Source organism: Spinacia oleracea, chromosome 5 (genome assembly GCF_020520425.1).
Source record: "Spinacia oleracea cultivar Varoflay chromosome 5, BTI_SOV_V1, whole genome shotgun sequence".
Classification (NCBI taxonomy): domain Eukaryota; kingdom Viridiplantae; phylum Streptophyta; class Magnoliopsida; order Caryophyllales; family Amaranthaceae; genus Spinacia; species Spinacia oleracea.
The window spans coordinates 71,950,339-71,964,687 of NC_079491.1; positions in this window are offsets into that span (position 1 = coordinate 71,950,339).

A 14,349-nucleotide genomic window follows, 5' to 3' on the forward strand; every position below is an offset into this window, starting at 1 on the left:
GGCGGATCCGAACGTGTTGTGGACTATCTACGGAGGGGCGACATTTGGAGTCGTAAACTTGGTCTTGTTCGGTTCGGGAGCAGCTAGGGAAGGCACGCATCACATTGTATTTATCCTAATTATGCTAATTGACTATGTGGAAATTAATTTGGGTTCCTGGCTTTATGGTTTTTCCGCATGAAATATACGATTTATATTTGTCATAACCTAACAGTGGTATCACGAGCCTCTACTTAATTCCATAACCAATTATTGTTAACATGGTTAAATTTTATAAATTTGGAATGAATTAAAGGGGTGATTAATTTCTTTGTATGTAATTAATTGCAAATTCGTGCGATTATTTGATTATATGTTCGCAGGATTTTTCGGCAGTTTTGTCAATAATGGTCGGAATCTTATAATTTTATAGTGAATTTCGCATGTAAACGACGTTTTAAAATTTTGACAAAAATCAAAGATTTGTCGCCGAACCCGAAATTCCCAAATTCGAAGCCGAACTATGACCTTTCGGAGGTTTTAGTTTTTCGAACGCAAAATTTATAATTTTTTGATGTTAAATCAAATATTTGCAAATCTTATATGTAAATCTTGATTAAAAACCTAAGCCGAACTGTATATGTTTAACAATTTTAAAGCCTAATCTTATTAATTATACAACCTAATTCGTAATTGTAATTAATTTGTTGAAATTCGAATAATTTAGAATTTGTTTAGATTTTCATAATTAATTAGAAATTTAATTAGGATCCTATGATTAAAAACCACCATAAATTTTGTTGAAATTTAAAAAAGTTTTAAAATTTTATGACCAAGATTTGAATCCATGAAAATAAATATATGATCGGAAATTAATTTGAATAATAAATTTTCGATTTTTCGCCTAAATTTATGAAATTAATATGAGCTATTAATTTGTCAATAAATTTAAATTATAAAAGTTTTGATTTTTATGAAAATCGTTCACGAATATTGCACGCACGAAGCAATGGAAACTAAGTGTTACCCTTAAGGGGTGTTGCAATAGTGCGGGCATGCGACGATGAGCAAGGGAGCTCGTCGCCCATGCGGTACTAGGCAGTGAGCAAGGCACGAGGCACGCGCGCGGGGGCTACGCTCCCACGGGGTGTGTGTTGTGTGCATGTGAGCAAGTGGCGAGACGAAGGCAACGAGCAAACAGCCTGCGCACGCGAGTGATGAGCGCTGGTTCGCCCATCGAGCGTTAGCTCGTCTCAGCGAGCGATGCTTGCTGCGTGCTATGCGTAGCGTGCTCGACGCTTGTGCTACGACCATCGCAGTGGCAGGCCATGGGAACTGCACTCGTGCATGCGGCCCATGGGCGCTCCTACAACAAGGCTTCGACGAGGCATGGGCGCAAGTCTGTGGCTTTGTCTTAGCTCGTTGGTTCGTTTTAATTTTTCGGTTGAAAACGATTTTAATTAAATTTAATTTCGTAATTTAATTTTTTCTCGGAATTTAATTTTGATTAATTTAATTATTATAAATTATATTATACTAATTATTTTACTAAAATTATAACCTTGATAAAATTGAAATTAATTAATTTTAATCAAATGAAAATAAAATAAAGGGATTTAAATATTATTTTATATGAGCTTTAAATATGTAAGGTTCCGGTTGGAGTAGGAAATACAATTTTATTTCTAAAATTTGTAAAGTATGTAAATTTCTTGGTTTTAGTGGGAACATTTTAGTCATTAAACTCTTGATTAGGTCTACATTCCTTTAAGGTTAAAACAACTCCATTAGAACTAATAAGGATTAAATAATTTGTAGATTATTGGAAGGCTTAATTAGTTGTTGCAAATATTTATGTGATGCATAATATGTTCTACTAACTTGCTATATGGGCCATTCATTGATAAATGAATGGGTGAATGGTATATTATAAATGTACTGTTTTGCAGGTTATTGAAAATGACTAGTATGGCCCAAATAGGATAGAAAATATGGTCTACGTACCATTAATTTGAACGTAAAATTGGTCTAATGCACCAAAGTTTTTAGTTTTAAATATGGTCTGCGTACCATCAAATAGTTGTAATTAGTTTCAATTATAGCATATCCTATTTGAAGAAATGACGCCTCCCATTGCGAAATTCAAGACGGAGTTTGAAGTTGAAGCTTCAAGATGAAGTCCGGCCATACTAGATCACATTTATATCTTATGCATGCTTTAAGTTATTTATTGCTTTAAATATGTCTTAATTAAGCATGAGATTATTGCTTGATTATGTTGCATGATTAAGGATTTTAGTTCACTTAAAATCTAACCAATATAGCAAAAGGTGTCATTCCAAAATAACACTTACTTGGATAACATATACATCAATCTAAGTAATAGTTTTCCGCCATAGCGAGGTGTTACTTGTTGATCCTAAAGGGGTAAGGTACACAAATAATTGTGAGTACATGTTAGTTTTGGTGAAACTCAACGGTATAACTAAGGAGTCCTTTTATGTCATGGAAAAACAGATAGGTTTACCTAATAAGTTCTTAGATGTACCTATCAACCAAGAGTAGTTTCTAGACTATTAGCAAAGGATTTGCTTACCTAAAATATTTTAGAATTGAGTCTAAATACATAATGTGCTTAATTCTTCGATGATTTTAGGATCTTGGATTCATTTTATTCACACCTGCCAGAAGAATAAATTCGAATAAAATGCTAATGACTTGTTTAAATTGCATGATTGCTTTAATTTTCAAGTTATACTCATGATAAATGTTTTAGACTTTGCATGCTTCAATTTATGTTTTAGCTATTGTTTAAATTAAATATCTTGCACTGCAGTAAATCCTTTTACAAAAGGTAACAGTAAATTTCCTCGAGTGGTAGTGAATCCAAGAACGATTTACGGAAATGATAGAAAGTGAGCAATTTAAAATGTACGTTTCTTTTAGCGACTTTTATGGTTGTTTTCGAGTATCAAAGTTGAATGGCAAACCAATTGGTGCTTGTGAATTCAAAATGCAATGTAGTTTTGAGATCATAAAGCATTGAGTGTAAACGCTCTGTTTTACCAATGGTTAACAACCTAATATCTTTGTCCATTTAATTCTCGAATGAGTCTAGTCCCTAGACATTCGAATAGATCGATGCTTAGAGAACTTTAGAAACTTCTGGTAAGATCATCTAATTGAAGAAAAATATTCAACATAAACTAAATGGTAAGAAATTTGTAGGAGTGACATTGGACATGTCTAACAAAGTATAAAAGTCAACACTAGAGAAGTCAATTCTTAAGACTATAAGAAAGGGTACAAGAAATAGGAAAACAAGGAACAAATGAAAGGAATTTACGATTCCGTTTCTACCTATGAGTTTTTGTTTAAAGAAAAAGTAACCTAGCAATCAAACTTCCTTGGTATCATATACCGCTTGAGGTTCTTACTTCGGTAATAACTCAAATGATGGAAGCTAGGATAAACTAATGACCTACAAGTGGGAAATGAAGCATGGCAATGCTACATTAGTTGTAGGGTCATCTAGTTTGTTTTAAGTCCTTTCAAGGCTGGAACTTAATGGATATTTTGCTCCATAATGAACATACCCAAAACACAGAAAGACTCACATTCAAGAAAAACAAAAACAATGTTTGTTTGTTTATTTGAATGAAATGGTCATTTACGGGTTGAGTCATGTATTCTTGATTAAAACAAACAACTCTTTAACAATAAGAACTTTACTAGGTTCAAATCAATCTCTCGATTTGCGTTCCACAAACCTTTAGCATTGCTGCTTAGACCATATCAACAAGTTAACATTCAAAAGCTCTATTTTGATGGAATTTTTAAAGTTGATTGATTTCTAAATCATTCAAGACAAAGCAAGTCTTACTTGTTGAAAGTAACAAAACATATGAACTATTGTTAGAACATCTAGACAATAGAGTTCAAAGCTAAAGAAAGATTTTATGACTTCATTATTTCACCTAGGTTTGAGTGAATATTGGTTTATTTACTCAAAGTGATATAAGTTTGAATCTGTTTGGCTAGTTCAAAGATTCAGAAGTATAAAATCCACATGGCAAGAAATCATAAAGATATAGGTTAGATCATGACGATGATTACTTTAAGTCCAAAAATGATCATCAATGGTTGTGTGTTGTAATTTCACGATCTAGCTCCATAAGATATGGCATATCTACGTTGCAATGATCGAAGTCAATTGGTACTTAATTTGATCAATGATGAATCATAAAGACTTTTCCTATAATTTGTAAAACAAAATTGTCAACTACCACCAAACTAAACCAAATTCGTCAAAGCTATTGAAATGTAAATTCAGAATATCTTTTCATAATATATATCTAAAGAGTTCCTAATTAAACTCAGTGGGAGCTTAGTGTTTTTTATTCGACAAACTAAGGCCCAAGTATAAATATATGTTTCATTGTGATTTATTCAAATGAGACACAAGGATATTGTTTCTACCACGAATTTTGAGAACATAATGTTTGTTTGCTCAAAATAGTGTCCTTTTGGAGATTCGTTTCCAAAATGACAAGTGGGCGAAAATAGACCTCAAAAGTCTTCGATGCGAACAACAAACATAAACGGACATTCCGGAGGATTTTAGAATTTCTTTAAAAAATCCGAACACTTATTCTTTAAGGACTTTAGAAGTGGCTTTAAAGAATAGACATTTCTTAGAAGACTTTACAAGTGCTTCAAAGAGAATAAAATAATCAAAGAACTTCCAAAGTGTCTATTGATATTCTATTGTTTCATGTTCTATACCCAAATAGACATAGAGAACAAGTCACTGAACTATGAGATTCTTCTATTGGATAATGAAGAAACATAGAGTTCAGGTCACTGAAACTATGAGATTCTTCTATTAGATAGTGAAGAAACCTACAACTTACAGTTCAACTATTATCATGTAAATTAATGAGTTTGTGACTTGTAAGAAAGCTATAACGAAACCCAGATTCCCTAAAATGGTTAGAGGCCATATATAAATTCAAATGTTTTATATGGTTAAAGGCCATAAAACAGAATCAATGTGTTGATGACAAAATTGAAATTTTGTTGATTTGCAAGAATTGTTGACACCTATTCGTTGCATATTGGTTTTAAGGATAAAACCCATCAAACATGGAATTGTGTTCACACACAAATCTAGATTAGTTTCTAAAGGTTACAAGAAAATTCATGGTGTGGATTGTGTTGAAACCTCATGCATAATCATAATGCTCAAGTCTATAATTCAAGCAATGATTGCATATTGGTACATATGGCAATTGGATGAAAAAACGTATTCCTCAATCAAATGTTGGAAGAAACTATGTACATGGTATGTTATAGGATTTGTGGATCCAAATAATGCTTAAAATGAATGCTAGCTTATAAAATTCGGGTATGGATTTAAGCAAGCAATTGGGAATTGGAATTGTATTTTAGTGAAACTAATAAGTATTTAGTTTCATAAAATGTACATGATTCTTATAGATATATAAGAATTTTAGTTGGAGTACGTAAAACTTAATTGGTCCTATGTGTTTCACACACATATCTCTCTATTGTGAAATAACATTCAAATTCTAATGAATTAGATTTGAAATTATTCATCAATGATGGACCAAGGCGAAGCTTAGTACATACTAGTTATTAAGATCTATTTACAAAAGGATCTTAGAATATTGTTTTGGATTAAGTAATGGCATTTACTAAATCTAACACGAAAGACTCCATAGGAGATATTCAACCCATGTGAATAAATCTAAGTAATGAATGTTTGAACTATGTATAAGCATTTACTAAGTTAAACATCAAAGAATCTAATGAGATTCTTCACCTATATTTATACGTCAAAGAATTTAGCTGGATTCAGTATCTACCGAAATTGGATAGCTAAAGTTACATGAATAGAATTCAATAAAGAATTATTTCGCAAAAGAATTTATCATGTATGATATAATATGAGGATCACCAAAAACGTATCGTATGGCTTTAGGCATGACGAACATATACCAATCTCTATTGGTCTAAGTAAAGATCACCTAGATTGAGATCAAGAAAAACTTATGGTACTTGAAAAGGTACATAGGAATAGTTCTTGATTCAAGGAAATAAAGATGTGCTAAATATTGATGCTACACGCATAAACACTGGAAAAGGATCAAGAAAGATCCCTTTGGAGTTAACCATTGGCAAGAACGAGCTATATGCATCATGGTTTAAAATGGAAACATGGATTGGAGACAATGAGTTATTACGTGGGAAATTAAACATTAATTTTATGTTCTGAGATACAGATGGAAAGTCTTCCACATATCTGTGAACTGCTTGGGTAAGTAAATCCAAACAAAGCATCACTAGCAACCTATACAGTTGAAGTAAAAGTGCGTATTGCCTAAGACGCTAAAACAGGGTTGTTTATGTTAAAGAGTTCTTCACTAAACTTGGGTAGATCACATGTCTGCTGGCTTGATGGTTCATCATTGCAAAATGCGTAGAACCACTATTCTAGCAAGAATGACTAGATCACAAAATAAACATGCTCAAAATATCTTATCATCCTATCTCAAAGAACATTCGATGAAAAGGATATTAAGATTGGCAAAGCATGATAACTAAACCTATGCAACAAGTGAGATACAATAATCATATTGTGGCACTGGAAATCAAGCATAGTTTTAAAATCCATTAGTTGTTTTAAAGATGGGTTAGAGTCCCATGGTTTTAAAACATTGGGGTTGAACATTTATTATATATGAAATGTATTTTCATATTCCATTTAATCTTGGTTTTGTATTAAATGATGAGTCCCTTCAAGTTGACGATATATTCAAGATAGACTGTCAGGACCACTCCTGTGACTAAGAAATGTCTATCAAGTGAACTTGAATATCAAAAGTTGAAAATGGTCCCTGGTCGGAAGTTTTCTATAAAAGTGGACGCATAGAAAACACTAGACGTACGACTAGAATGCAAGATGACTAGTAGTTCTGTTTCTTGAACTATGTGGACATGGCAATGTCGCAATCATTTGCATAGATACTTACTTTGAGAAGACTAGTATCGGACAGAACTATGAAACTTTATTGTAACAGATGAAAATATGTCATAAGTAAATTTCATTACATTATTAGACACTAATCCTCAATACCTGAGTGATTTGAGATTACTTGTTTGAGAACTGGTTACTTTGACGTTGTCAACCGTCGCACCGTAAAAGGAGACCGTAACAGCAACGCTCAGGTAATCACCTATCAAACGAAGTCTAACTTCAAGATCACAAGATTGGGATTGTCCTCCCATAAATCGGGGTGAGATGCTGAAAGTTGTACAAGGCCACTCGGAGAGCTAGAAACTGAAAAATGCATGGCCGTGCTCAGATGAATCATAGGCTATGATTATCTGTTTATTTGATCGGTTGAACTCTGAAACCGAGAAATACCTCTGGACATAATAAGGATGACTAGTCTTACCCTATGTTCATGAGCAAGCATCAAGGGACAAAGGAATTAGGCAATGCACACTTGGTCCAAGTAGCCCTTGGTCCAAGTATGCATTCAATGCTAAGAATAATAAATGCGGTTCAGAATTCATTAGTAATGTAATCTAATAAATTCAATGAGATCAAGTGAGCTGTATGCCTATCTAGAAGCCGCTTCAGTTCAAGTGGAATTAATAATATTAATCCACAGCTTACTTTTGACTGAACCCGTAAGGTCACACAAATAGTACGTGAACGGATCAAGTATTTAAGTAAATTAAATACTCTATTTATGAATATTCGGAATCGAGGGATCTCGGTTCCAATGGAAGCTGAAATCGTCAAAAGGAAAAATATGAATACTCCGGAAATGATGATATTGCCGGAAACGGAAATATGGATCGTAACGGAAATATAAATATTATTCAAGTCGTAGATGATGTCGGAAACGGAAACATGGTATGCATCGGAAAATATTATCAGAAATCGAAATATTGCTAGAATCGGAAATATTGCCGGAATCGGAAATATTGCCGGAAACGGAAATATTACCGGAATCGGAAATAAATTCTGGAATCGGAAATATTAAATATTTGTTCGAATCGGAAATTCCGGAATCGGAAATATTAAATATTGTTCGAATCGGAAGCGCGACGTACGAAACGATCGACGAACGAGCTTGCTAGACGCGAAGCCCGCGCGCATCGAGCAGCAAGGCCAGCAAAGCCCGCGAGCCGCGAGAAAGGAAAATCCCAACGCGAAGCAAGCGAGCAAGACAAGGCCCAGCAGCAGCGCCCACAATGGGCCACGTGCTGCCAACGCCTGCCTTGGGCCGAGCCGCGCACCAACGCCCATGTGGGCTGCGTGTGTGTGCAATGCTACGTACGACCAATTCCTTAGTCGTTTGGGATTGCTTGATTGAATCGTTTTCCTAATTCTACACGAATTAAATGTTTTTGTGTTTGATTAAACATTAAATTCTAGTGGATTAATTTAACTAGAATCCTAATAGATTTAGTTATTTGAATCCTAGTAGAAATTTAAGTCCGTTATTTCCACCCTATAAATACGTTGTTCATAATCACAATTTATATACAACAATTCAATAAGTATGTATATAGTTTAAGTTCAAGTACGAATTTAATAATTGCCTAAAATACATAACTAAGACTTCGAATAAACATAATACCTTAGAGAATATCCTAGTTGGTTGAATCTAAGGCGGATCCGAATGTGCTGTGGACTATCTACGGAGGGGTGACATTTGGAGTCCTAAACTTGTTCTTGTTCGGTTCGGGAGCAGCTAGAGAAGGCACGCATCACATTGTATGTATCCTAATTACGCTAATTGACTATGTGACAATTAATTTGGATTCCTGGCTTTATGGTTTTTCCGCATGAAATATACGATTTATATTTGTCATAACCTAATACTAAGGTCTTTCCAAACTAGACCCATAAACATGTTAAGTGGCGACTCATTCGAAATTCAAAATCACAAAACCCGTAGGGATTCAAAGCACGAGAAAATAAACCCCCTACACTTTCTCCTATCAATCCGGTCGAGGTGGAAAAGAAAGGCGAGGCGTCCCGAGCGGGTAGCGTGGACTTCAAGCACACGTCTGCCGAGGCGGTGGTAGATGCCAAGTTGGTTGATGATGCCGTCAACGAAGAGATGGATGAGAAGGATGTTGGACAGTCTCCTAAGGGAGGGGAAGGCTTTCACTACGAAGGGGACAAAACGGTGCCCCATTCTCCCTCTACCTCTCAGGCGGCGGCTCAAGGTGGTAAGTCTTCTTGAGCAAAGAATGTTTTCCGTGGTTAGTAAATGTTTGCTAATATCGGTTACTTTTGCACGGGTGAATTCCATTCCCAGAGGATGAGGAAGGCCGAGATTGCAGAGATCCCGCCTTCCGGTGGTTTTAGCTCGACAGAGAAGGATAAAATTCTTTCCTCCGTGTGTATGCCTCAATCCCTAGGGATTATGTGGAGTCTCTTCCAGGAATAGAGGACGCCTACTTTGGGGCCATGCAGTCTCTTGTGTTGGACATGAGTTTCCAATTATTCTATTTAATATTCATTGTCCTGACTCAATACTAATAGTCCTATCAATGCAGTTGTTTATCAGGTTTCCAGAGATTAGGCGGTACCGTGGGGACATGTACCTTAAGCTGCTCAAGCATAAGGATGTAATTGAGAACCACGAGAAGTATGCTGAAAATAAGGCTAAGGAGATTTTGATCGATATGCAAGTGACTATCAACGCCCAGGTGTCTGCTCTACGCCTTGTCGAGGCCAACGCCAAGGACTACGATGATAATCTCAAGGAGCATAAGGATAGGCTAACCACTCTCAGATTTTAGTATGTGGATGTCTCAACATGAGTTGTTAATTTTGAAAAGAAAGTGGACGCCCTCGAGAAGAAAGTGCAAGATCGAGACTCAAGAGGAGGTGGGCATTATACGGCGAGAGGCGGCCAGTTCTTTTAAGCTTGGTGAGGAGACTGTGATGGAGGGTTCCCATCGAGCTTGGGACCAAGAGATTGAAGGTAGATACTTCTAGTAGTTTCGGGCTCAAATCTCACATAAAATGGCCATTCTTGCAGCCCAATGCCTCGGCGTGCAACCTCATGAGTTCCACTCTTATGGTGATGAGGAGGAGGAAGTGAATTCTCCCTCCGAGCAGGATGTCCAAGATGGTAGCTTTGCCGCCCCCCATCCTTAATATTCTTTTGCTGGTTTTCTGCTCCCTGGGAGCATGTATTAGTATTGGTGCCTTCTAAGCACCCCTTATTTGATTTTCCTGCACCGTGAGCGCATGTACTAACTTTGGTTCCTTTTGAGCACTCTTTGAATTTTCCATAACTATTTCTGTGTATGTTCTTATGACGTGTCTTCTTATAATTCCGTTAGTATGATTGGTTGAGTTTGCTGCCCTCAGAGGGGTATATCAACTAAGGTTTATATATGCGGCCATCTGATGGCTTTCAAGGACGTTTTACCACTTTAAGGTGAGAGTTTTACTCAAGTTAGTTTGAGTAGGGCCTATAAGGTCGAGTTTGAAAAGTAACCCTTGTGTTTTAGGTGATTAGTCTAATAGGGGCGTTAATCTAGGCCACTCCGCAAGCCGTCAATCGATTAGTCTTTTCTGACGTATTTGTCAGCGGATGGGAGTTAATATTTATTGACGTCCTTTGTAATTCAGTGATTAGCAAATGTTTAGTTAAACTTTGCGTAATTTATGATAAGAGGTAGAACTATTCAGTATAAATATTTGTTTGTTTCGTTTCGCATTTAAAAAGTTTGGCCATTTAGTCGGCGCTTACAAATTCTTTGACGTTTAGTCGGCGCTTACATAGTATTGATCGTTTAGTCGACACTTACATAATATTGGCCGTTTAGTTGGCGCTTACATAATATTGGTCGTTCAGTTGACGCTTACATAATATTCTATCAGAGACGACTTTTAGCCACTTTTTCAGTCTTTGCAGCAACGTGTTCGACGGGGTCCGTGGGGCTTATAATCTTTCCTCGGGGGTTCACTTCTTCATGTTTCCTTTTGACGCCTACCTGGACTTGTTCCTTCTTCCATGTTGTCGGGTTGAGGATGGTTAGATAACAGTCTCGTGCTTGCTACTGATCACCAAGAATGGTGCCAATCTTCCCATCATCGCATACATACTTCAATCGTATCAGGTGGGTGACTATCACTGCTTTGATTTTGTTTAATGTCGGATGCCCCAAAATGACATTGTATGCCGTTAGATCCTTGACAATTAGGAAGTTCACATTCATTTTTCTACCATCATTGCGTCCTCATATCCTCACGGATAATGATATGACACCTACCGAGTGTATGATGCTTCCTCCAAAACAATTGATGGAGTAATGGATCTTTTCAATGGTCTTTGGATCATGAGCTAGAATACTCAAGCACTCAACACTCATAACGTCGGACGAGCTTCTAGTGTCAACGGGTTTATGCCTTACTCTCATATTAGAGATCTTGATCTCTATGACCAGTGGGTCATCATGTGTGGTAGCTATTCGTCCACCATCAGACTCGCAAATTTCGATTTTTGGGAAAGGGTCCATTGGTGACTTTCTTGAGAGCATTACTTATCCCAGTTTCCTAGCAGAATCTCTTTGTCCTCTCATGATAGGTCCTCTAGAGGCCCGCCCTCCTGATATGACTGCTACGAACCCCCCATCAGTTTGATTGCCGCCTCCGGCTGAGATGGGTGATTTGTTCTTTTTGTAATGATTTTTTCCGGTGCCATGGGTGTTCTTCTGCAAATAGTTCTTTAGATGGCCCATAGCTGCCAAACCGTCCAAGGCCCTTTTCAGGCTCCTACAGTCCTTGGTGTCTTCGTGGAACTGGAAATATAGCTTCGAGTCTATACTCTCAACGGGGGACTTCATTGGGAAAGGATATTCTAAGTCAAACCTGGTCCCTAAATCAACAAGGATTGTATGAAGGTCTGTATTGTACTCGAAGAACTCTTTCTCTTGTGGGCGTCCCATTTTTTGTCCTGCAGACATGGAGTCTTGCTCTTTTGATATTGCCCAGGTTCCATTGGCTCTAGTGATCTTCCGCTTTGTTTTTTCCTCCCCTGCCTTTCCGTCCATAGATACACTGCATACTTGGGTTGCGTGTATGAATGCTTCAACTTCGTCCAATACTTCATCCATAGTGCGCACACTTTTCTTCACCAAGTCAAACTTGAATGATCCCTTTTTTCAATACTTTGATGAAATTGTAAAAAGAGACTCCATTTGGTAAGTTAGGAATCTGATCGGCCTCTACATTTAAGCGCTTTACTTAGCTTCTTAAGGACTCATCCTTTCCTTGCTGAATTCAGCCTAGATGCATACTCGTCTGCCTCTCTTCTTTGTCAGCCATGAACCTTGTGGAAAATAGGATTCCTAGTTCGGCTAAGGAGGCAATGGAGCCTACAGGTAGCCTGTCGAACCACTTAGACGCTATGCGTTTGAGTGTGGCTGGAAAGTAGTTGCACCATGTGGCTTCGTTGGTTTCTTGCACATACATATGGCGATGATACGCAACGAGATGCATATCAGGGTCAGTGGTACCGTCATAGGCTTCTATGGTGGGAGTCTTTAATTTAGGCTCCTTTGGGGTGTTCATTATGGCCTCACAGAAAGGGGTGCTCATGCGTTTCAATGTCAAGTTGTGCAACCCCTACTGAATGTGATAGATGGGCTCTCTACGGCTTGAGGCTATTATGTGGTGCAAGCCAACTCTAGGAGAGGTCATTTGAATATGTTCTCAAACGGAGGGGTAGAAAAGAAGTTCTTCCATGCCTGGAGTAGATCCCGTGTCTAATAACTCGGACTCGGCCTCGTAGTGCTCCTGCCGTCTTGCTAGCGGACGCTGGAAAGCTGAAGGAACTACTCGGGAAGTCGGTTGTGCTGCCTGTTCACGTCGAGCAAGGAGGGTCCGACTATTATGTTCTAAAGCTTGTCACTTTGCAATGGGACTAACACATCTATTGCCTACCTGTCAAGATCTTTCTCGGCCCTCCATACATTTGATTTAAGCGGCATCCTATTTATCCAATTGAAGCTGAGGCTAACTTTTCCTCATGGGGCTGCTCTCTCAGTACTAGAATTGTATATTAGCAAGTTTCTCCGAATTTCCTCTTGCAGGGTGGTGCTCATTTGTTGTTGAAAAGTTAGGTTCATCTACTGTTGAAAACTAGCCAGGATCTCTCGCAAAGTCCCCACGAAAACTGGGTGGTCCAAGTCCTCATCCAACACAACGTCTCTAACACTTGGACTGAGGTGTCCACCAGAGGGAGGTGCGGAGTGTTCCCGACATTAGCGAGTCGATTGACGTCTTCTATGTGGAGATGATTTTGTAAGGGGATCCTTTCGTGTGGACGTCTTTCTCTTGAGTCATCCCTATGTTCTTCAGTGTCAGATTGTAAGTCTGCCATGATATTGTACCTCCCAACAGATGGAGAAAAATGATGTGGGAACTTTTGTTCGTGCTGACGTGTCACCCGTTCCAGGGAGGTATCAGGTATGCGCTGGCACAATTTTCGTACAACCTGCAAAACAAGAATATTCCCGTATGAATATTCTCTCCGATGCCTAAGTAAGTATTTGATAGAGAGAGAAAGTGTTTTGGAGAGAAGTTAGAGCATAAATAATTAAGGTTGGTGGGAATGAATTGATTGTCCCTTTTTCCTTGGGATCTGAGCTATTTATAAGGTCAGGGTTTTTGGGATTTGCTCCTAAAACCCTAGTTTTATCTGATTGGTTAACCTGGAGATGAGGATACGTGTCCTTATCAGATATGGAGGTGGGATTCCAGTGACCCGATTAGTGTTTGGGCCTCTTCTTATTTTAGGCTATTCTTACCTTGTAACCCAGTACAAGGTTTATATTATATCCAGAGTGTATGACACATGGTATGGAAGGTGCCACATGTCGCGTTACGATTGGTCCAAGGAGGACAAGTCTTTTTAGCCACATCAATTGTTACTCAGCAAAAAAATTATGAAAAAACATTTTTTAGTTGTAGTTATCTTCTTCCGGCCTTCATCCTCATTTGCATCAATAATTTAGTGGAATACAACCATTGTTTAATCGACTTGATAATCAAATATTTTATATGTTTAATTGGCTTGATAAACTGGATCTTTTATTACATAAACTTCTCTTTGTAATGCATTTAAGATGTTTTATGAAATGCACAATTGATATTTTAAATTTATTCTACCTTTTTCTAAATTACTTTCGGTTGCTGTGATTTACGGGTTGAAAGAAGGTGTAGTAGAGAACTAGATTTTTTTTTAAAAGGTTAGTAGAGAACTATAGATATGTTGATGTTTTGCTCTTCAACAACAGCCAAAG